This window comes from Benincasa hispida, chromosome 9 (assembly GCF_009727055.1).
Source record: "Benincasa hispida cultivar B227 chromosome 9, ASM972705v1, whole genome shotgun sequence".
Taxonomy (NCBI): Eukaryota; Viridiplantae; Streptophyta; class Magnoliopsida; order Cucurbitales; family Cucurbitaceae; genus Benincasa; species Benincasa hispida.
In genome coordinates, this window is record NC_052357.1 from 18,220,768 (window position 1) to 18,245,484 (window position 24,717).

Here is a 24,717-nt window from a genome sequence, read left to right on the forward strand (position 1 = left end):
GGCCATTTACTTTGAACGCGTTTGTGCCATCCTCCCGCGTTAATTCTACTGCTCCATGAGGAAAGACTGTTTTAATGATGAATGATTCTGACCACCTTGACTTTAACTTCCCTGGGAACAAACGCAATCGTGAATTGAATAATAAAACTTTTTGGCCAACAACAAACTCTTTCTTACCAATGTGTTGGTCATGCCAGCGTTTGATCTTCTCCTTGTAGAGCTTGTTGTTCTCGTATGCATTCAACCGTCACTCCTCAAGCTCATTGAGCTGAAGTTTGCGTTGATCGCCCGCGGCGTCCAAGTTTAAATTTAGCTTCTTTACTGCCCAAAAAGCTTTATGCTCCAATTCTAGGGGTAAATGACAAGCTTTTCCAAATACTAAAGAGTATGAAGACATATCTATAGGGGTCTTGTAGGCAGTCTTGTAAGCCTAGAGTGCTTCATCCAGCCTCTGTGCCCAGTCTTTTCGCGATGCATTGACAACTTTCTCCAAGATAGATTTTATTTTCTGATTGGATACCTCAGCTTGACCATTCGTTTATGTGTGGTAGGCGGTAGCGATCTTATGCCTAACATTATATTTGGCAAGTAATTTAGAAATGATGCGATTAATGAAATGCGTACCTTCATCACTTATCAGGGCTCTTGGCGTTCCAAAGCGTGTGAAGATGTTCCTAGTAAGAAACTTAGAAACAGTGGACGCATCATTTCTAGCACAAGCTACTACTTCAACCCACTTTGATACATATCTACTGCAAGCAGGATATATTGTTGGTCGCAGGACAGGGGAAAAAGTCCCATAAAATCAATGCCCCAAACATCAAATAATTCAACTTCAAGAATATTGTTCAAGGGCATTGCGTCCCTTGATATATATTCCCGGTGCGTTGGCAGGGGTCACATTTACAAACATACTCCCTCGCGTCTTTGAAGAGGGTGGGCCAAAAGTATCCACTTTGAAGGATCTTCGCAGCAGTTCTTTGCCCACCAAAATGCCCTCCGTAAGGAGAGTCATGACACTCAGCCAAGATGTGTTGTGACTCTTCTTCTGGAACGCATCGACGCATTATGGAGTTAGGGCCTTGTTTATAGAGAAATGGTTCATTCCAAAAATAAAATTTACTGTTGTGTACTAACCGTTTCTTTTGCTGAGAGTTAAAGTTCCCAGGGAATTGCTTGGTATTTAAATAATTAACTATGTCTGCATATCAGGTTCCCTGCCTTCAACTCTGAACATGCTTTCATCAAGAAATGAATCTTTGATTTCACTTTCTTGATCTTGCATTTCCTGATTTTCTAACCTGGACAGGTGGTCAACCACCTGATTCTTAGTTCCCTTTCTATCCTGAATATCAACGTCAAATTCCTGTAATAGCAGCACCCATCTTATTAATCTTGGTTTCGCGTCCTTTTTACACATCAGAAACTTTATGTATAGTGATCTGTATAGATGGTGGCTGACGCAACAACTAAATAAGATCTAAACTTCTCGATGCCAAACACTACAGCCAACATTTTTTTTCCGTGATTGTGTAGTGTTCCTGAGAGTCATTCAGTGTTTTGGATGCGTAAGAGATGGGATGTATCAAATTTCCTTTCTTCTGCCCCAGCATGGTACCTACTGCAACATCACTCGCGTCGCACATGAGAACAAAACGTTGCGTCCAATTCGGTGCTATTAGTACCGGAGCTGTAGTCAATGCATATTTCAATGTCTCAAATGCGTCACAGCAGTCGTCATTGAAATCGAGGGCTGGTTGCTTCTAGTAATTTGCGCTCAGAGGTCGCGCAATTTGAGAGAATCCTCTAACAAAACCTTTCGATAGAACGCATGTCTAGAAAACTTATAGAACTTTAACATTTGGATGGTGGTGGAAGTTTAGCTATGAATTATTTGGATTTCATCAATTTCCAACCCAGCTTTAGATACTTTCTGGCCTATAGAACAATTCCTTCAGTCAACCATGAAAGTTGACATTTTTTCAATTTAGCACAAGGTTCGTTTTCTCGCATCGAGCAAGACGGCCTCCAAATTATCTAAGCATGATTGGAATGAGTCTCCAAAGATTGAGAAATCGTCCATGAAGACTTCAACGATCTTCTCCAAGAATGCAAAAGAAAATTGCCATTATACACCCTTTGAATATTCCAGGTGCGTTGCATAGCCCAAAGGGCATGTGTCTAAACGCGAATGTTCCAAAGGGACAGGTGAATGTTGTCTTTTTTCTGATCTTCTGGGTCAATCAAAATCAGGTTATAACCGAGAGTAATCCATCAAGGAAACAATAAAATTCTTTTCCAGAAAGAGATCTGTCAAGCTTTGGTCAATGAAAGGAAGAGGGAAGTCGTCTTTCTTGTTTGCCGCGTTGAGCTTCCTATAGTCCATAAAATGCGTCAGCCCGTGATAGTCTTGAAGGAATGAGTTCATTATTTCTATCGAGACTTATCACAGTTAATTTCTGGGAACGCATTGGACTGGGCTTACCCAGGCTGCTATGGATATAGGATAGATCACTCCTGCGCCACATTTTAAGATTTCTTTCTTGACCACTTCCTTCATTATGGGGTTCAGCCTTCTTTGAGGCTCAATCGATCCGACTTCCTTTCTTCGCCTGATTTTACATGCATAGCAATAAGATTGGTTGATGACACGGATATCTGCTAGCGTCCAACCTATTGCACGCATGTGCTTTTGCAGCATCTGCAAAAGAGAATGTTCATTAGGCTCAGTAAGATTCGCGTAAATAATTACAGGTAAAGCTTTGTTTGTTCCAAGGAAGGCATATTTCAGGTGACTAGGTAACGGTTTCAACTCAAGTTCTGGTGGTTCCTCTAGTGATGGATGTGTTGGTTTCGTCTGCCGCTCACTCAAACTTGGCAGCTCAGGTTCTTTCATGCTTTCCTTCAACACGACGACCTTGCACACTTGGGTCACTTCTTCAGGCAACTCTATACTATTCAGTTGACATTCTTCACTGACCAGGAACTTTAATGCGTTTAACACATTAAACTTCACCTCTTGATTGTCTACGCGCATAGTCAATTCTCCTTTATGCACGTCTATTAAAACTTTCCCAGTGGCTAGAAAGTGGCATCCAAGGATAATTGGTACATCCTTATCCGCTTCATAGTCTAAGATGATAAAATATGTTGGGAATATGAAGTTGTCAACTTTTACCAGAACGTCTTCAATCTTTCCTTCAGGGTACTTGATTGTTCTGTCAACGAGTTAAAGAGTAACAGAAGTGGGTTGTGCTTCACCTATTCCCAATTTCTTGAAAATTGAGAGTGGCATGAGATTAATGCTTGCTCCCAAATCGCATAACGCATGTCCCACATCCAACCCTCCTATCGAGCACGGGACTTTGAAGCTCCCAGGGTCCTTCTGTTTCTTGGGTAGACTATTGCTTACTAACGCATTGCACTCCTCAAGAGTTCAAGAAAATGCTTAAATTGTTGTTCATCATTTTTCTTCATCAAGCATCTAGGGAATGGTGCGTTCAGCGGCACCACAGGTTTTCCCATGCTAAACGTGTTTGGCTCTGAATGGCTTGTTGTTTCAGGCGTTCTTTCTTCTTGATCTTCTAGTGCCATTGAACGTGTGTTGCTTTCTTTTGAAGGACTGTTGTTTCTTGGATTCATTCTTCTTTCTTCAAGAGCTTTGCCACTTCGCAATGTCACCGCGTAACATTGCTCCTTTCCATTGTTGTTCCCAAGAGTTTCAGTGTTACTAGGCAAAACTCCGGGCTGCCTATTCTTTAACTCGCTCGCTATCTACCCTACCTATATCTCCAGGTTTCTGATAGACAACGCCTGGCTTTTCAACAACGTATCATTCTTGGCGATGTACTCCTTCAATAGGTTCTCAAGCGGAGATCCTGAAATCGACCCCTGACCTCCTCTATTAAAGGAATATTGGTGTGGCTGATGCGTTGGTTGGAATGCAGGTGGCGGTCCTTGCCTTTGCTGTTGGTTCGCCCTTGGGTGGTGCTCCTGTTGGTTTCCTGTCCAAGAAAAATTTGGATGGTTCCTCCATCCAGGATTATATGTATTGGAAAATGGGTTGTTTTTAATGAAGCATACTGATTGCGAGTTTTGTAGGTAATCAGCATAGGAATGGGGATCTCCACAGCCCACACAGCTAACCATGGGCTGCCCGAATGCTTCTACCCGATTCACCTTCTGCTGATTTGATGCGTTCCCTAGCGATATGTTCTGCAAAAGGTTGGTCATCGTGGCCACTTGTGTAGATAGTGTGGCTATTGCGTTGGAATTGATAGAATTAACATTCTGAGATCTCTTCTTCCTGTCAGCTCTTGTGTCATACGAATCGTCCACCCATTCCATGTTGTGCTTAGTAATGCGGTCTAATATCTCCTTAGCTTCAATGTAAGATTTATCCATAATTCCACCAACTGCAGCTGCGTCGGTTGCCATCTGTGATGCTCTGTTCAATCCACCATAAAAAGTCTCCATCTGGATAGTTAGTGGTAGTCCATGTTTCGGGCAATTTTTTACCAATCCCTTACAACGCTCCCATGCGACACTTAAGGTTTCAGCTTCTTCTTGCTCAAAATTCATAATCTCTCGACGCCTCCTTGCGTTAGTGGTAGNTTAAGGTTTCAGCTTCTTCTTGCTCAAAATTCATAATCTCTCGACGCCTCCTTGCGTTAGTGGTAGGTGGGGAAGTATTTTTGCATAAATTTCTCCACCAACTTCTCCCAGGTTGTGATTTCACCAGGCTCCAGTGAGCTTACCTATTGCTTTGTGTCATCACACAAAGAATAGGGAAACAAAGATAGCCTGATCGCTTTTGGGGTGATTCCAGGAATCACGAATGAGTTACACGTTTCCAGGAAACGTTTCATGTGGGCGTGAGCATCTTCTCCACGACCACCCCCAAATTGTCCAGTAGTCTGAAGCATTTGAAGAATTACAGATTTCATCTCGAATCTCGTCCCATCCGGCATTGGGTATATGATTCCTGGTGAGAAATCACACAATACATGAGACGCGTACTCCCTCATGGGACGCATGCTACTGTTCGCCATTAGGATCGGATTTTGCGCAGTATGAGCTAGTTGTTGAGCTAAGTTCTGATTTTCCTGGTTGTCCACCATTGCTTATTGCCTGTGATGTTGTCTGAGAAGTTGTTGCCTCAACCTTCGACAACGATTAGATCGGTTTCTACGTTGGAAGGTCCTTTCAATCTCGGGGTCGTATATAAGTTCAGGAGTGCTCTCCCTGCTCATAAACATTCACAAGCTTAGGCTCATCTCGTAATACTCCCTCGACTGAAGTGTTCCTACAAACGAAGGAATGTATTATTTACACTAAGGTGTTGTGCTCGTGTAAGAAGATACAAAAGAGTTGAGTAGAGAATGATGGGTCGTGTGGAAATGGATTTTAGTGCAAATGGTATACATCGATCTAAGATGAATGTACATGAACTAGAATGTGATGTGAATGAGATGGATTGCTTATCTTTGTTTATGCGTTAGACTCTTATTCGACACTTCTCAATGCGAATAACATACAAAACCTATCTCTAGGATGCATGCGTCAAACACAGGATGCAGTAAAACACTAGTAGGTCTATCTCTAGATGTACTATGCGTTCTAACTTGATGTTGGCTTATTTATTCTCTCGAATAGTCTAAGCTAAAGATGCTTTTACCAATTGATCAAGTTGGCTTAGGCGTTTGAAATGAAGTTTTGCATAAAGTATAGATGCATTCAACATAAACAAGAAATAAACAATGGAAAAGTGTGATGGATCAAATATATGAATTTATAAAGAAGCAGATTGTCTTTAAAAAAGCAATATTTAATCAGATGAAATGAAAGCGATAAATGAGATGAAAGGAACTGAGTCAAGCTGCAGAGTACAATCTCTTGTATCTCTTTGGCTCAATTCTAGTTGTGTACAATCACTTGTATAAGAATTGGACGAAGTGTCTTTCTCAAGCTCGGCTTCCTTCGCTACTTGACCGGTAGTGATGGTGGTTCTCTACCCTTCTACTCTTCTTAGCACTACAGCACAGCTTCTAAAGATCTAACACTACAACTACGCTAATTATGAGAGTGAGAACTTGAAATTTCTGAACTTCGAACTCTAGAGGGATTTCATTTATTTATAGGTGTTGGTCACTTCAGCTTGGTGATGGCAGCATTAAAGTCCATGCCCTGGTCAGCCGCCTGACACTTAGAAGCTTTTCAGACGCCGCCTGCTGCAGGTGCCCATGCTTGCAAGTGGTGATTTGACACAAACAGCCTGAATCAATGAATCTTCTTTGCGTTGAATCCCTCCGACGTATGGCCCATGCGTTAGAACTTTTCCTGCGACACTTCTTAATCATGCATTAGCTTCTTATTGAAATCCTGCAATATAACGTCTTAGTGTCGCATTATTTAGTAATAAATATTCTTTTGCATGAGTTTGCTAATGTTTGAGTAATTCCATGCGTTTCTTCTAAAAATGAGGAGATTTTATCATTAAAAACCTTAGTTGTTCCAACTTAAGAGCCAAAATAACTTGTATTTCTAAGAGTTATCAGTATCCTTTTTCAAGCTCAACCTACTCTAGCATAATTACAACAAATTGATTTTCTTCCTCAATGTTACAACAATGCCTCATTATCGTTCATTCGTTTTTAGCCCCTATTATCCTTTAATCATTCTCATGCACTACTGAATAACAGTTTAATTTCTCAGTTCTAGCCAAACCTCTCTTTCTCAAGTATAAAATTTAGCCTAAAATATATCCGTTCAATGGCTAGTCAAACAAATAGATTCATACGAAGAAATTAAAATTCAACCATCAGACAATTGATTCAAACATTAAAAAACTACTCAATTGAATTCATAGCAAAGACAACACCCTAGAATGAGAGATTTAGCTACTCATGTTCATACAAACTACAGATGTAACATATAAAATTGCCATAAAATTTCCAAAGAGAACAAGGAAGAAAGATAGAAAGTTAACGCAATCTCTCTTCACCGTCGTTGTGTCACGGTCTCGATCTCTTGAACCTTCGTTGTTGAGTTTCAGATTGATCTCAACAATAGCGTCGTTCTTTACAGAGGCTCTTTCAATTTAGGTCTCCAAATCTCACCAAATTTGCATCCTACTTCAAATGAAAGCAGAAGACTTATTTTATAAGAATCACCCGCAGTGTCGCAGTGTTGGCATAAGTAATGGTCACCTTCAGATCATAGTGTCACAATGCTATCAGCAACATTTTGACACTGCCCTGTTTCCTTTAGCTCTCGGGTCTTCAGCATCATGGGGAAGTGTTGCAACGTTATGCGTAATGCTGCCCTATTTTTCTTCCTTAGTGATTTGCCCAACTTGCTCTTTCCCTTCTCCTTATATGATGGTTCTGAAGCCCTTGTTTTTAGAGATTTGCACCAAGTTTTCGTCCAAATAAGCTCAACTTGCTCTGGTAACTCGGTTTCCTGAAATTAACTCAATAAACCACGTCAAATCACGCAAACTAGCAATTTTAGCTCCAAATTTGAATGTAAGAAAAGTATTTTTCAGGTGCTTTTCAGATGGTGAGGGCCCTCATTGCTCAAGACCCGAAATCAGCCCTTAAGGGAGCAATTCAACTACTTATACTAGAACCAAGAATGAGTGAATTTCATCTTGTGTAGCCATGCTTCCAGCTTTCTATTCGGACAAATCTCCAAAGTGGTAGGAATATTGAGTCGACGAAACTGGTCATTCTTAACGATACAAATTAAAGGATTGCCTTCATAGACAGAAGTCCACAACTCACTCAATATTAAAGTCAAGTTACCTATGGTCATCCTATTAAAATGTTAATCTCTTCAAATAATGGTATTTTAAAGAGAGACTAATCATTTTATGGTCCGGTCTTATGCAAACTCTTTGTATAGGATACCTCCGCTCATATGTCTCCACATGAACGATTGAGATCAACATTTGTAACACTTTACAACAATTGTAGCAGTTACAAAGTGGGTCGTATCCGTAGTGTCACCAGGATAAGGCACCCAATCTTATCCATATACTACAGACTATTTAGGTTATTACTTAAGCATGATCTACCTATATGTCAACCACATTCATGTTTAAGTTACATAAAATAACCTTGGATCTTAGTATATAAGATTGAGTTAATGCACAAATAAAATAACTTTTATTTTATTAATAACAATTTGTTTATACAAGTTTACAAGCTACAAGAACAAAGAGATGACACCGATCCCAACATTTTAACCAAAGACCTTCTTTAATAGCTTCTTACAAAGCTATAAATCAACTTCTGTAAAGGATAAAGCCATCACCGATTGTAAGGTTATCTTCTAATGTAGAAGATTACCTCCAAGTAGGAAAACATCTTCGATTATTGACCTTTCTTTATCTAGGTCTCCAATTGGCTAAATGTATGAGATACATTATTTTAGAGGAAATTAGATATAAATATGATTTATATCAAGTAGAGGAGAAAATACTATAGTAGATATATGATATCAAAGTATAGGATATAAATATAATATGATTATATTTATTAATTAAATTAATTAATTAATTATTTGATAATTAACGGATTTATCCACAGTCGGACATAGGTAGTGGAGTTGCGATGGTTATGGTAACCGACGGATTAAAACAATGAAAATCGTTTTCATTTTGATCATAATTCGTGCATTCATATTATCGCGCGCCCAAAAAAAATTCGTGAAAGCGATCGCGAGAGCCTATACATAGAAGCTCGTCCGTTTAAACGATTGTCTGCCTCACATTTTCTCTAAATGATCATATACATTTTACCTAAACGATCGTTCAGTGTTTCCTACACGATCGTGTAGCTCTACTATACGATAAGCATTTCCGCTATACGATAACAAAGTTTCATCTCCTACTTGCTTATCATCTACACGACGCATTATCCTTCGTCCTCTACCAAACTCACCAAAGCCCACTCTTTAGGTTTTTTATGCCGAGGATACCCGAGTTTCTCTTGTTGTGATGTCGTCCCCACTGCATTATTTGTGTACATTTTGATCATGCTGTTAAGTCGACATACTCGCTGGGTGTTGGTAGATCTGTGGGAGGTTTTCTGCTGCTTAGGGTTCAGACGTTTGAAGAGTGTCTTCATTTGGTATGAACCCTTTCATGGTTTTTATTGTATTCTAAGCATGCCGATAATTAGATTATATGCATAACTGTATATGTTGAATGTATGTCGTTTGTGTTTCAGCCCCTGTGAAATCGGAGCGATCTAAACCCGCTCATGGAACCCTCGGAATGAGATCCTTCACTTAGCACCATACACGAGCATATAGTCTCTCGTTCTCTGAAGATACTTAAGGATGTTTTTAACGACAGTCTAATGATCATATCCAAGATTGGACTGATATCTGTTGGCAATTTCAACTACATAGCATATATCAGGACGAGTACACAACATGGCATACAGTAGACTCCTTACTACTGATGCATATGGAATTTGCCTTATAACCTCAACCTTCTAAGGTGTCTTAGGACATTGTTCCTTAGACAGATGAATTCCATGCCTGAAAGGCAACATACCTTTCTTTGAATTTTTTATTTTATATCGAGACAACATCTTGTCTATATAAGATGCCTGATACAATGATTTTGTTCTGTTTTTGCGGTTCCGAACAATTTGAATCCTAGGAACATACCGTGCTTCTTCCAAATCCTTCATTTGGAATTGCGTGGCTAGCCATATCTTAATGTCAACTAGAAATTCTACTTCCTTCCCAATGAGTAGAATATCATCAACATATAGAACTAGAAATTCTACTTTATCCACATCACCCATTGCTTGTTTAAAAGTCAATGGATCCTCTAAATCATCATCAAGTATGACGATCTGTGTTTCAGTTAAACCCATATACCGATCAGGCTATTGCACAACCCTCCCACTACATTAAGACATTTTTAATTCTTGAGAAGGATGTGAAGTACCAATTCCATCAACAACTCTTATTGAAGGACCTGCTCGATCAACAACTTTTGTTGATCTATCTGTAGTTTCTTTGATTATCTCACTTAATATTACTTAATATTAGCGTGCTGCGAGGTTGATGATTGTTAATATGGTCTTCCTCTAGGAATGTTGCATATGTCGACACAAATACTTTATCTTCCTGAGGATCATAAAAGAAGCCACCTTTTGTCTCTTAGGGATAGCCTACAAATAGGCATACTTTTGAACGACATTCTAACTTCTTTGGATTTTTCACGACCACATGAGTTGAGCATCCCTAAATCCTGAAGTGACGTAAACTACCTTTACGTCATCTCTATAACTTGTAAAGTATTTCTGAAATACTTTTCGAAAGAACCATGTTCAATATATATATCGTAGTCCCTACTACATGACCCCAAAAAGAACTTGGCAACTGAGCATAACTCATCATAGCACGAACCATGTCCAACAGGATTCTATTTCTCCTTTCTACAACACCATTTTGTTGAGATGTGCCATGTACTGTGAGTTATGACTGAATTTCATGTTTTATCAAATAGTCCTGAAATTTTACGTCTATGTACTCACCACCTCAATCTAATCGAAGTGTTTTAATCTTTTTACCTAATTGGTTCTCAACCTCTGCCTTATATTCCTTGAACTTTTCAAGTGTATCGAACTTATGATGTATTAGGTAAATGTAGTCATACCTTGAATAATCATTGATGAAGTTGATGAAATATTCATGCCTTCCTCTTACTTTAACATTTATCAGACCACAAAGGTCTGAATGTAATAGCTCTAAGGGTTCTTTAGCTCTAAGACCTTTTCCAGTAAAAGATCTTTTGGTCATTGATGAGGGGCAGAAATGTACGTCATTATAAGCCTTCTATTTAGAATTATGAGGGTTGTTAAGTAGAATATGTGGTGATTATACTAAGAATTCATGAGAAAACGAGCTTGCGTCGATCGACATTAAAAATCTCGGCTAACCCACTTTTATGCGTATATGCATTCAATTGTTTATTTTTGTAGCAAACATAGGAATCAATCGCATGTGGTGAATCTCGCCATTGCAGAGGCGTCGCATACGCTCTATGCATGGATGTTGCAGCCATTAACCGCATGTGCTCATCACATAGAGGTTATGGCTACAAAGTATAACCATAATAGAGGGATGACCGCAAAGGTGGTGGAATGCGATGATACTCCGGAAACCAAGCATGAACGCATACCTCGGGAGTATCAATAAGTGATGTTGACATTTCACCTACCACACCGTTAGCAGTAGAGATTCAGAGCAGGCCCATCACACTGTTAGCTGCAGAATTTCAGAGAAGGACCATTAATGCTATCGGTGATCAAGATCTATAAATAGAAGCCTTAGAGCCTAACTTTAAATCATCCAGGTTTTTGCCTTCGGGCAGATCCTTATGATCTAGACCAAAGCGTGAGAAGATATTCTTGAGAGTTCTTCATTCCTTCATCCATTCTGAGTGATGACCAGAGCCTTCACCGGAGCTAGATCTCGAGAAAGACTACTCCACCGCCCATCCATGGCACCACCGGCAGCCTTGACACATATCTGACGGAAGCAAGATGTTGCTTCCATCTGGCCCTCCATTTCTCTTCTATCTCTGTATTGTATTACATTGTGGCTTAAGAGATTAATACATTTTGTGATCAATGAATTTCTATATTTCCTTCGATTCCATCATCATTTATCTCTTCCTAACATCCTTTACTTTCATTGCACCACTAAGTAAGATTGCTAGAGTATCGCATACTTAATCATGCGGCATAGACATATGAAGCATGCAGCAAACCACCGAGAGGTGTGCGTTACGCGAGTGTTGTGAGAAAATCCTATTTGCTTAGTGAGAGGTTATAGCAACGCTTGTCTATGAGTGAACGCAAGGCTTGTCTATGTGCTGATCAGCAGTAGCTAACTGCCCAGGAGGGTAAGTAGTGGAACTCACTAAGCAAAGTAAGCATGTGTTCCTAGAAATAGGAATAATCTTATGTCAACCATACTTTATGTGATTACCTTGTCTTATGAGCGCATCATTCATCATTTAGGCATACTTGGGAGAGTAGTCTAAAAGCCAAATCTAGACTTGGGAGAGTGGATTGAATCGCATAAGCAAGAATGGAGACTTAGGAATAAGCTTCATTTGCTATTACACAACGCATGCACCCTATGAATAGGATATGAAAGTATGTGGTCACATCGCATGCGTCTAGAAGTAAGATAAGGTGGTATACGGTCATCTTGTTTATGTGTGAGAGCACTTGAGCGGGAATAGAGACTTGGAAATAAGGCCTCTCGACACTATCGCATATACATCGCATGCGTCTTCGTCAAGTGTATATATCATGATTTCATAGCTTGCGTTGGCTGGGGTTACCCTTGCGGTCAAGCTTAGCATTATGATGAAGACATCCTCGCCATTTTATCTATTTTTCCATGCATTTTACTACACGTTAACTGTTTCCGTGTCTCTATCTCTTATAGTCATATTTCCATTGTTTAATCTGTTAGTTAGGAGTAGGAGTAGTGCATAGCCCATAACCCTCAACATTCTCTTATTCTTCGTCGCAAACATATTACTTCATGACATTTAGCTACAAGTCCCTGAGTTCGACCTCGGATCACCCGAGAAACTTGCGATCTCGTTATACTTGGCGAGAGTGCAAGAAAACTTGTGGCAAGAACGCATGGTTATCAAATGCATATTTATTTACCTCCATTCCCAGCACATCAGCCATCTTACCCTAAAGACAAGATTCACATGGTGGTAAAGAGCTATCTTCTAACTGGTTTAGAAGTTCACTCTTAACCAATCTCTCAATCCTATTAACTTATGATGAGTTTGGAGAAATTTGGAGAAATTTTCCTTTTCTTATGATGAGTTTCAGTTGATTTAAACATCTCTATATTCAAACGGCTTTTACCTCAGTTAATTTTAACACGTATAAGTTATTCTTTAGATTTGCAGAATATACTATATTACCTTTTGAGATAATGAACATTTCATTATATTCAAAAGAAAATTTGTAATTTTGTTTTAGCAAACATGAGATAGAAATTAAATTCATTTTCATAAAAGGAATATAATAAACATTTTCAAGTAAAATTTTTCTATCTCCAATAAATAACTTTATATCGTCCACTGCTTTAGTTGAAACAACCTCTTCGGTCTCTACCTTAAAAGTTGTTTCACTTTCTGTAAGTTGTCTCTAGGAAATAGTTTCCTGAGCAAAAGTACAAATATGATTAGTGGCTCCCAAATCCATTATCCAAGTTAACTTATCGTTTTCCACCAAGCACATCCCAATGACAAGTAAATCATAGTTACTTTATTGTGTTTTCTGATAAGTAGCAGAATTAGAAGATAGAGGACATTCCTCTGTTAAAATATAGTCTAAATCATCAACTTCTAGTATATTTGATTTCCATGTTGGTTTACCGTTGAAAGCGAGTAAATTTGAAGAATTCAACATGCTAAAATTATAAATAAATTCTAATAAGTGAATTGCTTCTAAACCCAATCAAATTTTAGCAAAGTAATAATGTACCCAAATTTCATTATTTTATTTGCAACGATACTATAGTGAGTCTGAATAAGGGCTACTGAGGGGTAGTCAAATACTCATTCACTAAAGCAAGACATTCTTGACTAAATACTATCTCTAGAATAACTCATATTCCGACAGTCATTTAACTACCGTTTTCGGTCAAGAACTTACTAACACTTCGTAATTCTGTAAGTGTAACCCTCCAATTTTAGTTTTCAGAGATTAGCGGCCCCAACGATGCTACTGAATTGGAAAGTCAAAGTGGGAAATGACCTAAGAAATTCTATCCATTTCTAGAGTTTGATTGTTCCGAATCCTATGTTACAACCCTCCAAGGGGATAGCCGTCATTAAATGACTAGCAAGGGCTGCTTAAAGCTAACTGATAGGCACAACATAGGAATCCCACGGTCCAAACCAACAGAAGAGAGCGTAGAACACGTTGATACATATCCTTCACCTACTTATTTTGAACTACTTCTACGATTCAACTTGATATTGATCCATACAAACACTTTCTGAATGGAGGTCACTTCCAAGGAGACACGACGCGTTGTATGAATCTCACGGTGTGAACTTTCTAGGGACGTAAGAGTTGAAATCAATATATCACATATTTGATTTTCTAATGAACAATCTTCCCCTTATTCACCTTGATCTTGATTCATGCAAATACTTTTCAAATGGAAGTCACTTCAAGGGTGACACGAAACGTCGTATGAATCTCATGGTGCGAACTCTTTTAGGGACATGAGAATTAAAATCAAAACATTGTGTATCTGATTTTACAGTGAACAACTTCACCTATTCACCTAGATCTTGATTCATGCAAACACTTTCCATATGGAGATTACTTCCAAGGTGACACGAAGCGAAGCATAAATCTCAATGTGAACTCTTACGGATGTGAGAGCTAAAAAACAAAACATCGTATATGTTATTAATCTCCCACTGAAGTGTTCTAACAACATATCATATACGTGAAGGAACTCTATTCACAGAGAACCTTTGAGCGGAAGCAGATCGTCCAAATCTCATCTCGATTGAACACATACATTTACAGTTAACAAAACAGATTATGTATTAGAAACTAAATTATAGCATGCTTCTGAATTAAAAAACAAAGTTTAGAGATTATTTGAAGAACCGTTCTTCAAGATATCCCTTGATTGTACTCGTTCACGAATGCATCGAACAAGTCACGAACTCCCTTGATCAGCAACAAGCAAAAACTCGATCCTCGAACCAACAAGGAAATTACCACTTAGTGACCTTGGTATTTTCGGTGTGAGAATCTAGGAGTAGTGGGCTCTGGCTAATTTTTTTAGAGGGAATTTTGGAGTTTGAGGAGGAAGACGATTGAGTAGGCACAAGACTATCATATAGCAAAGACACTCTGTCGGTTAGAGAAAATGAGACTATCGCTTAGGCTCTCAACTTCAATTGTGTAGTTACACGATCACAAATCGTGTCTCTCTTTGGAGTTATGAAACAATTTTCATTTTATTCGATTTTTTGCCACAAATCTAAATAATTACCCACTAAGGGTGGTTATGGAGAAAAAAGTGTTAATTATAAAATAATTAATAAATATAAATAAATATGATAACTAACTTATCATATTGTATTTATAACCTATAGCTTTAATATTGCATCATATTCAATATATAAACCATAGTTCTCTTTCTCTATTTTATGGCATTTAATATAAATTATATTTATATTAAATTTAATAACTATGAATTTTATTCATAGAAAATATATTTGAATCATATTCAAATATTAGTTCCTCTAATTAAACAATAATGTATCAAATACATTATATCAATTATATCATATATAATTGGATTAATTTAATTATACCATATATAATTAAACTCCCTCTTATTAATTTAAACATTTCAAATTAACCCAAAAATTGATTCTCAACTTAAATCCATTGAGCTACCAAGGGATCTTATGGACCTGTAGTTTGAAGCTCCAATGGTACATGAATAACTGATTAAACTCTTTAATCACATTATCCACGATCCGTTAATTGCAGGGCACTCCACTGAAGACCGACAGCTGCACTCTTCGCACTACAGATATATTTCTATGTCCATTGGATATAACCAATCAAAAGTACAATGACCCTTCACAAATTGCTCATAAGTACAGCTGGGCCAAATTACCGTTTTGCCTATGTAGTTACATCTAACTCCTTAAGTATCACTGATCCCTCTAATGAACAATAGATCATAGTCCCACTATGACTAAATCCCTATCGGGCCAAGAAAGGGTGTGGCACCACATTGTTCAAGTCTCAGAATCAATCTTTAAGAGAGCAATTTATCTACTTACCCATGCTTCGAGGAAAGTGTGAATTTCATCTTGTGTAGCTGAGTTCCCAACTCCCCAATCAGATGAATCCCTAAAATGGTAGGCTTGTTAAGTCGACGATCTAGCCACTTTCAATGCAAATCAGAAGACTGCCCTCATAGGCAGGAGTTCACAACTCACTCAGGATTAAGGTTATGTTACCTATGGTCATCCTAGTGAAATGAAAGTCTCAATTATTAATGGCGTTATATAAAGAGACTAAACATTTCGTGGTCCAGTATTATATAAACTCTTTTATATAGAATATCTCCATTCGCATGTCTAATACACGAATGATCAGGATCAGATTATTTGTAGGCACTTTACAACATTTGTAACACTTACTGTAACACCCCACACATGTTTTTAGTAAAAATGTAATTTCAGTAACTTTATTATTTGGAATTTCAGTAATTGTTATTAGTTGGAGGGCATTTTTGGAATTCAAGTGTAAGTGCGGGAATTTAATTGTTGGCGTGAAATTATTCAATTTGAAATTCAAATTGGAAATTAATGGCAAGACTTAATTTTCTTTTGAAACGGAAAGAAATTTAATAGTATAAAACGAAAAGGAATTAAATGTAATTATATTTATTTCATTTTTTGTTTTATTATTATTGTTGTTGTTGTTGTTTTTTATAAAAAGTCAAACCCCATCCCCCCTTTTCTTCCTCACGTTCGTGAGCCCGTTCGACACCACCCAAAGCCACCGCGTCAGTTTCTTCTTCATGACCTCCGTCTACCACTGCTCAAACGTCGTTCGCTTTTGCCGTCACTGGATCTATCGATTTGGGTAAGATTTCTGTCATTTGGGTTTGTTTTCGGTTGATTCTTGAATACTCATTTTCTTTTGACATCAATTGATTGATACCCATTATGTTTCAACTTTGGATTCAAGTTTGTGAAGATATTGAGGTGTTGTTCAGTGAAGTTGGAGTTTGTTTTAGCGAGTTTTGGTAAGTTTTATGCTTTGATTACCCTCTTGTGGATTAATTTTGGTTGTTGAGAAATTTTGGTAAAGTCATTTGGAAGTGATTTTTGACGAAGCTACATATGGATAATTTATTTGAGACATTGGTAGTGAAGTATGTATTTGATTCAAGCTTTAATCATGTAAGTCTAATTTCAAATTATGATTAGGGGTTTGATTCAAGAATTTCATTCAAGATGAAGAAGAGTTTGGTTTGCTAATTATTTGGGCTTAAATTGGAGGTTTGGAAGGTGAATTTGAATTGGACCACACCTTAGGTAAGGTTATCTGGTAATATTTAGGTGTTTGGAATTGGCGGCTTAACTATTAATCTTAAAGCTTGGTTTATATTTAGGCTTGATTAAGGATTCAAGAATTTCACAAAGATTCAATTGCTTTTTGGTTCGACCTAATATCAAGGTAAGTAATCTTACTACTGGAACTGCCACGGGCCAGGCATTAGATGTATGCTAGCACTGTTAAATGAAGGTTTATGGCAGAAATGATAGCAATGAAAGATTGATAGTATAATATGATTAAAGTATGTTCTATTACGAGATCCGAATTATTTATTTATGCACATAGACACTTGAATGTTAGTATGAGATGGTATGTACTTCCATGGTTGTATTTGATCTGATGATGTTGAGGTATACATGTATGTTGTAGAACCATGATGTTGAAGTATATGTGTATGTTGTAAAGCCATGATGTTGAGGTTTATATGTATGTCATAGATTCATACAGTGATGATTATGATGTTGAGACTATGCAAATGTCTTTACTGATTAGTTAGATGCCCATTAGATTTTGTGTTTCTTTCGGGATTCACCAGTTTGTGTTTCCTTCGGGATTCATCAGTTTGTGCTTCCTTCGGGATTCACCAGTTTGTGCGTCCTTCGGGATTCACCAGTTTGCGCCTCCTTCGGGATTCACTAGTTTGCATCTCCTTCGGGATTCACCAGTTTGCGTCTCCTTCGGGATTCACCAGTTTGCGTCTCCTTCGGGATTCACCAGTTTGCGTCTCCTTCGGGATTCACCAGTTTGCGTCTCCTTCGAGATTCACCAGAGGTAGTAGGCATACTTAACTACAGTAGGATAGGACTCAATCTCCTTCTTATTTCATGTGCATATGTGTCCCATGAGGACTAGAGAAGTTATATGTTTCACCAGAGGTGGGTATCTAGAGGACATAGATGCCCAGCCTGACCCCAGTAGTGGGGTTACTTACTCAGTATTTTATACTTATTCTTTCTCATGCTGTTGTTTCAGGTAAGGCTAGAGATGCACTAGCGATGGACAAGCGGAATTCGTGATCGAGCCACTGGGAATAGTTTTTACGCTTCCACATCATGAAATTTAGAGTTCTTTTCATGTTTCTCTTAACTTTTAGTTTTGATGTTTAAAACTTATTTTTAAGAATCATTTTTCAGACTTATTTATTATCTTTTATGATTTATGGGTACCCTACTATTGTTTTAATATTTGAAATGAATGAAAGTCTTTTGAACTTACCTTATTTAATTAGCATTTATTTCACCATAACCGAGTGTCGTTTTGAGTTCCATGCATGCATGTATTTAATAACGACCTAATTAAGTCCTAGGGGGTCGGGTCGTTATAGTTGGTATCAGAGCCCATGTTTTGGGTTCTGTACACTGACTTACTATGTAAGTCTAGATTGTCCCTGTGGCCCATGAATGGATTCCTCGTCATCGCCAGGTACGTCTTATCAATTACAAGTTTTATGATAGTTGTGTACTAAAATATTTGTTTAGCTTAAATGCACCAGTTATGTTCTAATGCTAGGTCAGTGACTCGTTAGAAGTTATTATAAGAGGATTATCAGGTATGATACTACAAAAGGAGAAAAGTAAAATAGAGTAAATTATGAGGTCACTTGGTACTAGTTTATCAAAAGCCATCGAATCCTACACATGCATACTATACATTATAACACTTATAATATACTTGCAATGCATGCTACATACTTATCCTATGGTGGAATTTTAAATCTACATAACATACAATATGCATACAATAGATAAATTATTTAATTCATACATTCACAATGCATAATTAAATAAACACACTAAAATGGACCGGTTTTGGCATCCTAAGCTAGCTAAAAGCTACATTTATTACAAAAATAAGCAGAAAATAACCTCGAACTACCTCCGAACACTTCAGACTAGCCCGAACCGCTTGAAAAGGGCTTGAACCAGCTTCAAAAACCGCCCAAGATCGATCAAAATTGGTCAAACCAGCTTGAACCGAACTGGTCCAGACCATCTGGACCGGCTGGGCCTCCAAACCGAGCGTGCGAATCGAACTCGGGTTGGCTGGAGGGGGCGTGGGTCACCACTGGGTCAGCTGAAGCAGACGGGCGAGCGCACTTGGGCTAGCGTAGACGGCTTGGGTGAAGAAAATCAGGCTAAAATCGGGCTGGGTCGCGCGCTGTTTGGGCCGTCAATACAGACTAATGTGGGCCAAGCGTGGGCGGAATTGGGCGTGGCCTTGGATCGTCCACCAGGTTGGGTTGACGGACAGGTTGTTGGGTGTGGATCGGGTCTAGAAGCTACATGCGTCAACCATCAGCTCTGTGGGTTGAATCAGCCGTCCGGATCAGGTCGTCAGGTCAGTATGGGAGTGGAATTCAGGTTTGTGAGCAATTTCACCAAATTGGAGCTGTCCTCTTTACCGGAACCGAGTAATTACAGCCTAATTCTAACTCTAATGACTCTAGCAAATTTACAGACCCTTCACAACACGTTAAAACCCTTAAAACACCGGACAATTACAATAATTATTACAATCCAAGAGGAAAAAACAAATGCCAAAATCGAAATTATCTATTTTAGAACACAAGCATTCATCACATGAATCAATATCCACCATATGCATAAATTATCCAAAAATTGAGTACTTTAAGCATGCTCTGATACCAATTGATGGAATGGACACATGCATAGCAAAAGAAAAATGGATCTAAAGTACTCTAATTAGATTAATTACAAAGATAAGCATGCATGCAATAAAACAAAAAAATGGGGAAAAGAATACAACCTTTGTAGTCTTTGAAACTTCTCCAAATTAGCTTCCATCTCCTCATGAACAGTTCGTAGACCACCACGAGAGTCTTCCCTACTATTCTTCGGCCTTAGAACGAGAAGGTGGGATCCAATGAATGTCTAATTTGCAGAGGAAAAAGCTAAAATTTTGAGAGAAAAAAGGGATGAGATTATCACATAACCTCATTAAAACCCACTATGGCCAAGAGTTCTTCAAAAACAATAAACACTCCCTTTTAAATATCATTACATGCAAACATGCAACTTTGTGTTTGATGAGAATTTGACACTAAAAAATCCACTAACTTAAAGTGGGATTTAGTGGGACAAGTGTCTTCAAATGAAGACAACATTTAGCCATGCAAAAGTTGGAATTTTCCACTCACAAATATTGGATCTTTCCACTAACCTGGTCAAAGTTTGACTCTCAAAGTCCAAAGTAAAAAAAAAATTGACTTTTTAACTTTCAAAGGTCAAAAGTCAACAATTTGACTTCCATTGCATTTTTTACCTAGTCAACAATTTGACTTTTAATGCAATTTTGACCAATTTCATTTAATTTCAAAACTAATTCTAATAATCAATTTTAAAAATTAAATTAATATTAAATAATTAATTAAAAATTTTAATTAATTTAATTTAATATTAAATCCAATAATAATCCCGATCAATATGAATCACTATTCATAATCTTGATATTTAAATCTTATTTAAATATCTCATATTTTCTCTCTCGTTATGTTTAATTCATAATTAAACATTAGGTTAAATATATCGTATATATTAACGCTTTGCTCCAAAATTCGAATTTGAACACTTCAAATTCGTTCATCACATTGTTCTAAGGTTTAACCCGACATGAGCTAGTAGAGGGACCTCATAGACCTACAGATCATAGGCTCCAACGATCCGCGATTAACTGGCTAAACTCTATAACCTAATTAACCATCATTCGTTAACTACCATGTCACTCCACTAAAGTTCAGTAGTTGCACTCCCCTCACTGTAGATATATTATGTCCACTTGAGATAACTATGATTAGTAAGTCAGCCCTTCACAGGTTATTCGTAATAACGGTTGGTTCAAAAACTGTTTTACCCTCGAGATTACATCTTACCCTTTAAGTCCCACTAATCCTCTAATGAGCATTTGGTTTGTGATCTAATCACTAAACCAAGTTCCTCTCAAGCCAATGAGAGAGTGAGACCCTTTGTGTATTTACTTTTGCTTTCGCCATTGTCAGTTTGGAAAAGTATTTTTTATTTATAAGTATTGTGTGTAGTTACACTGTCTGCCAAACAAAAATTACTAGATAGGTAAAAGAAAACAATAACATTAAGTCTAGATATTCTCAAAATAAGAAGAAATACTTGATGTTCTATCAACTATGTCAATCTTATCTTCAGGAGATTCAAAGAAATCCGCCACATCCAAATTTGTCATATGAGATGGGTCAAATATATCATTATCCCAGTAAGCAAAATTTACTTCCATAACTTTTTTTCCTTCAGGGAGGCTTGATAGAGGTCAACTAAGTGTTTTGACATACGGTAGGTACGTGACTAATGTCCAGTCATTTCACATCGGAAGCATTTATTTTCAACACTTTTTTAACTCTTATCTTGTGGAACTTTTCCTTTGTGATCATCATTTTGCATGGTTCTTTTGAAATTTAAATGATAAAAATGACCACCACGAAAAATAATAATTATTTCTTCTTCTACCACGATCATGACCTCGACCGCAACCACAACCTCGACCACAATTATTATTAAAATTTACAACATTCACTTTAGGGAATGATGTCATTCCGATTGGTCTAGATTCATGATTTTTCATCAATAACTCGTTATTATGTTCGGTCACGAGAAGACATGAAATTAATTCAGAATATTTTTTAAAATCTTTCTCTCAATATTGCTACTGCAGGAGCATATTTGAGACATGAAATATAGAAAATGTCTTCTCTAACATATCAACATCAGTAATTTTTTCTTTGCATAACAACAATTTTGAACTGATTTTAAATAATATGGAGTTGTAATCACTTACTGATTTGAAATCTTGTAGCCTCAAGTGCATCTACTCATAATAAGCTTTAGGAAGAATAACTATTTTTTTTAATGATCATATCTCTCTTTCAAATTTTTTCACAAGATATAGGGATCTTTTATTGTAAGATACTTCATTTTGAATCCCTCGTAGATATGATGACGAAGGAAAATCACAGCTTTTGCTTTGTCCTGACTGAATGTCGTATTTTTTTCGTTAATTGTTTCTCCCAAGTTCATAACATCCCAGTGAATTTCGACATCAAGTACCCATGACAAATAATTATTGTTGTTAATATCAAGGGCGGAAAATTCTAATTTTGTGAGATTTGTCATGGAACCACTATCATAAAATATTGTACTTATGTTAAAAATTTAATAGATAATGAATATGCAAAATAACATTAAATTTATTAATTATAACGAAGAGGGAAGAACCGACATACCTATAGGACCTATCTTTAGCGGAAAAACGACAAGGGCTCGTTCTGATAACATAATCTGAAATTGAGGAGCACAATAGGAATACGAATGGTAATATAATATAATATAATATTAAAATAAATAAAAAATAATATATAAATAAATTAAAAAAAAAAGAAATGAGAAAACTCTCAACTTTCTCTACTTTCTCCAATTTGTATAGAATTTGCCTAATGTATGTGTAATTTTAAGATCCACCAAATGTCACTATTTATAGGCAAAGTGGGCAAGTAGGATATTGACTTACATGGACACCAAACATGAATAATTACAAGGCAAATGGACAACATGAAGGTGACACATGGCTTTGGAACACTAAGCAATGAACATCTATTTATTATTATAATATTCATAATAAATTACAAATATTAAATTCTGATGTATATTTAGTATTAAATAACGAAGAGTGTCTCAATTACAATTGAGATATGCTCACTAAAAAGTCATTGCAAAATCATTGTCAACTACAACCTTCATCACATTGCTCATTATTACAATAACATTCTAATAGGACGAAGATTCAAAGTTCAATCTTTTGATGAAGGGTATGTATTTTATATCATTTGAACTATGCTTAATATTGTAATAATTATTGAGTGTTATTCAAACAAAAAATATCAAATAATATTATTGTTCAATAAAGATGTGACACTATGGTTTTTTTTAATTTTTTAATAGTGATTTTGAAATGGTAAAAATCACTTTTGTCGTTTTCAAAATTATTGTCAAATATATTTTTAATAATTCAAAATTAATTTTGATGATATTAAAATTGCATCTAAATGTTAAATGAAACATTAAATTTATTTTACGTGATTAAAGATGATTGAAATGATTTGAACGTGACAAAAGTGATGTTGATAATTTCAAAATCACTCTCATGCATGCACTAAGTAGTTGTTTGGAAGTGTTGAAGTTTCATCAACTTGATTTATTATATACCATTTAGGAAAAAATGATCAAAATTTACCCATAAATTTGTTAAATTGTATCGATTTAAATTCCAACTTTTAATTTCATCAAATTACAACATCTAAGTCTGATCCAATTTGATGAAATTATAAATTTATAGTAAAAATGGATACAACTTGACAAGCTGCATTGATTTTTATTCTAAACTTTCAATCTCATCTAATTGCATCCTTAGATAAGTATTACAATATTAACCTTAACTTTGTAAAATGTTGTAAATTTTATCCTTTGATGAGTTTTTTTTTTTTTTTTTCCATTTGAAAATCCATTAAAAAACTTTTCTCATATGCTTTGAATTAATTATAAAAGATAGGTATAATACAGAATTGACAATGAAGAAACCAAAATTTACTCATAAACATGTTGTGTTATATCAATTTTCAACCTAAATTTTCACTTTTGTCAAAATTGACCATAAACTTAATTAAACTCTTAAGCCTTGCAATTTCTATCCTTTATTCAATTTCTACCGAACTAATTAAATAAAAGTCAATAAACAAATCTTCATAAATTCACTAATTTGAAATAATATCAGATTTTCAAATTTTAAGTTTGATTAATATACATATTAACTAGTGAATACTTTGTCACAATTTCGCCACTTAAAAACAATAAATAAATAAAATGCTGACGCTAATATTGTTTTTCTTTTAAATCTTACCAATTTTTTATTATTCGTATGTTTTATAATTAATTAAAAGCAGATGAAAAATATTTTCAAACTCATTTTCAAACGAAAACTTATCAAATGGTAACCATTGCAAAATACTTTTAAGTTCAAGTTTAGATTCTAGCTTCGTATAAATTTGGAATATAATTTGATAAAATTCAAAGTTTATGGGTAATATATATATATATTTAAAAAAAGGAAAAGTATTTTTTAGGTTCCTAGATTTTGAGACTAGTTTCTATTTAGTCAAGTTTTAAAATATTACAAATTTAGTTCTTAAGACTCATTTAGTAACTATTTGATTTTTATTTTTTATTTTTTAAAAAATTAAGCTTATAAATACTCCTCACAACTCTGAGTATCTTGCTTTGTCCCGTGCCTTTTACCATTGTACCATTATTTTTTATAAAAAAAAACTAAGCCAAATTTGAAAACTAAAAAAAAAAACTGTTTTTTGTTTGGATTGTTTTCAAATATAGAAATATGAGTTAAATTATTTATATATATAGCAAATGTCATTGTCTAAAGTGTCTATCACCATTTTTGTTTTTGAAATTTGATTAGGAATTAAACTCTTTTACTTAAGAAA

At 36.2% G+C, this 24,717-nt stretch overlaps 1 non-coding gene across 1 annotated transcript; it reads left to right on the plus strand.

Moving 5' to 3' along the window:
- Positions 1–4,492: 4,492 nt before the first annotated feature.
- On the plus strand, positions 4,493–4,596 carry LOC120087363. The gene has a single exon (XR_005484501.1). It is a non-coding gene; the product is annotated as a small nucleolar RNA R71 (small nucleolar RNA).
- The last annotated feature ends 20,121 nt before the right edge of the window (positions 4,597–24,717 follow it).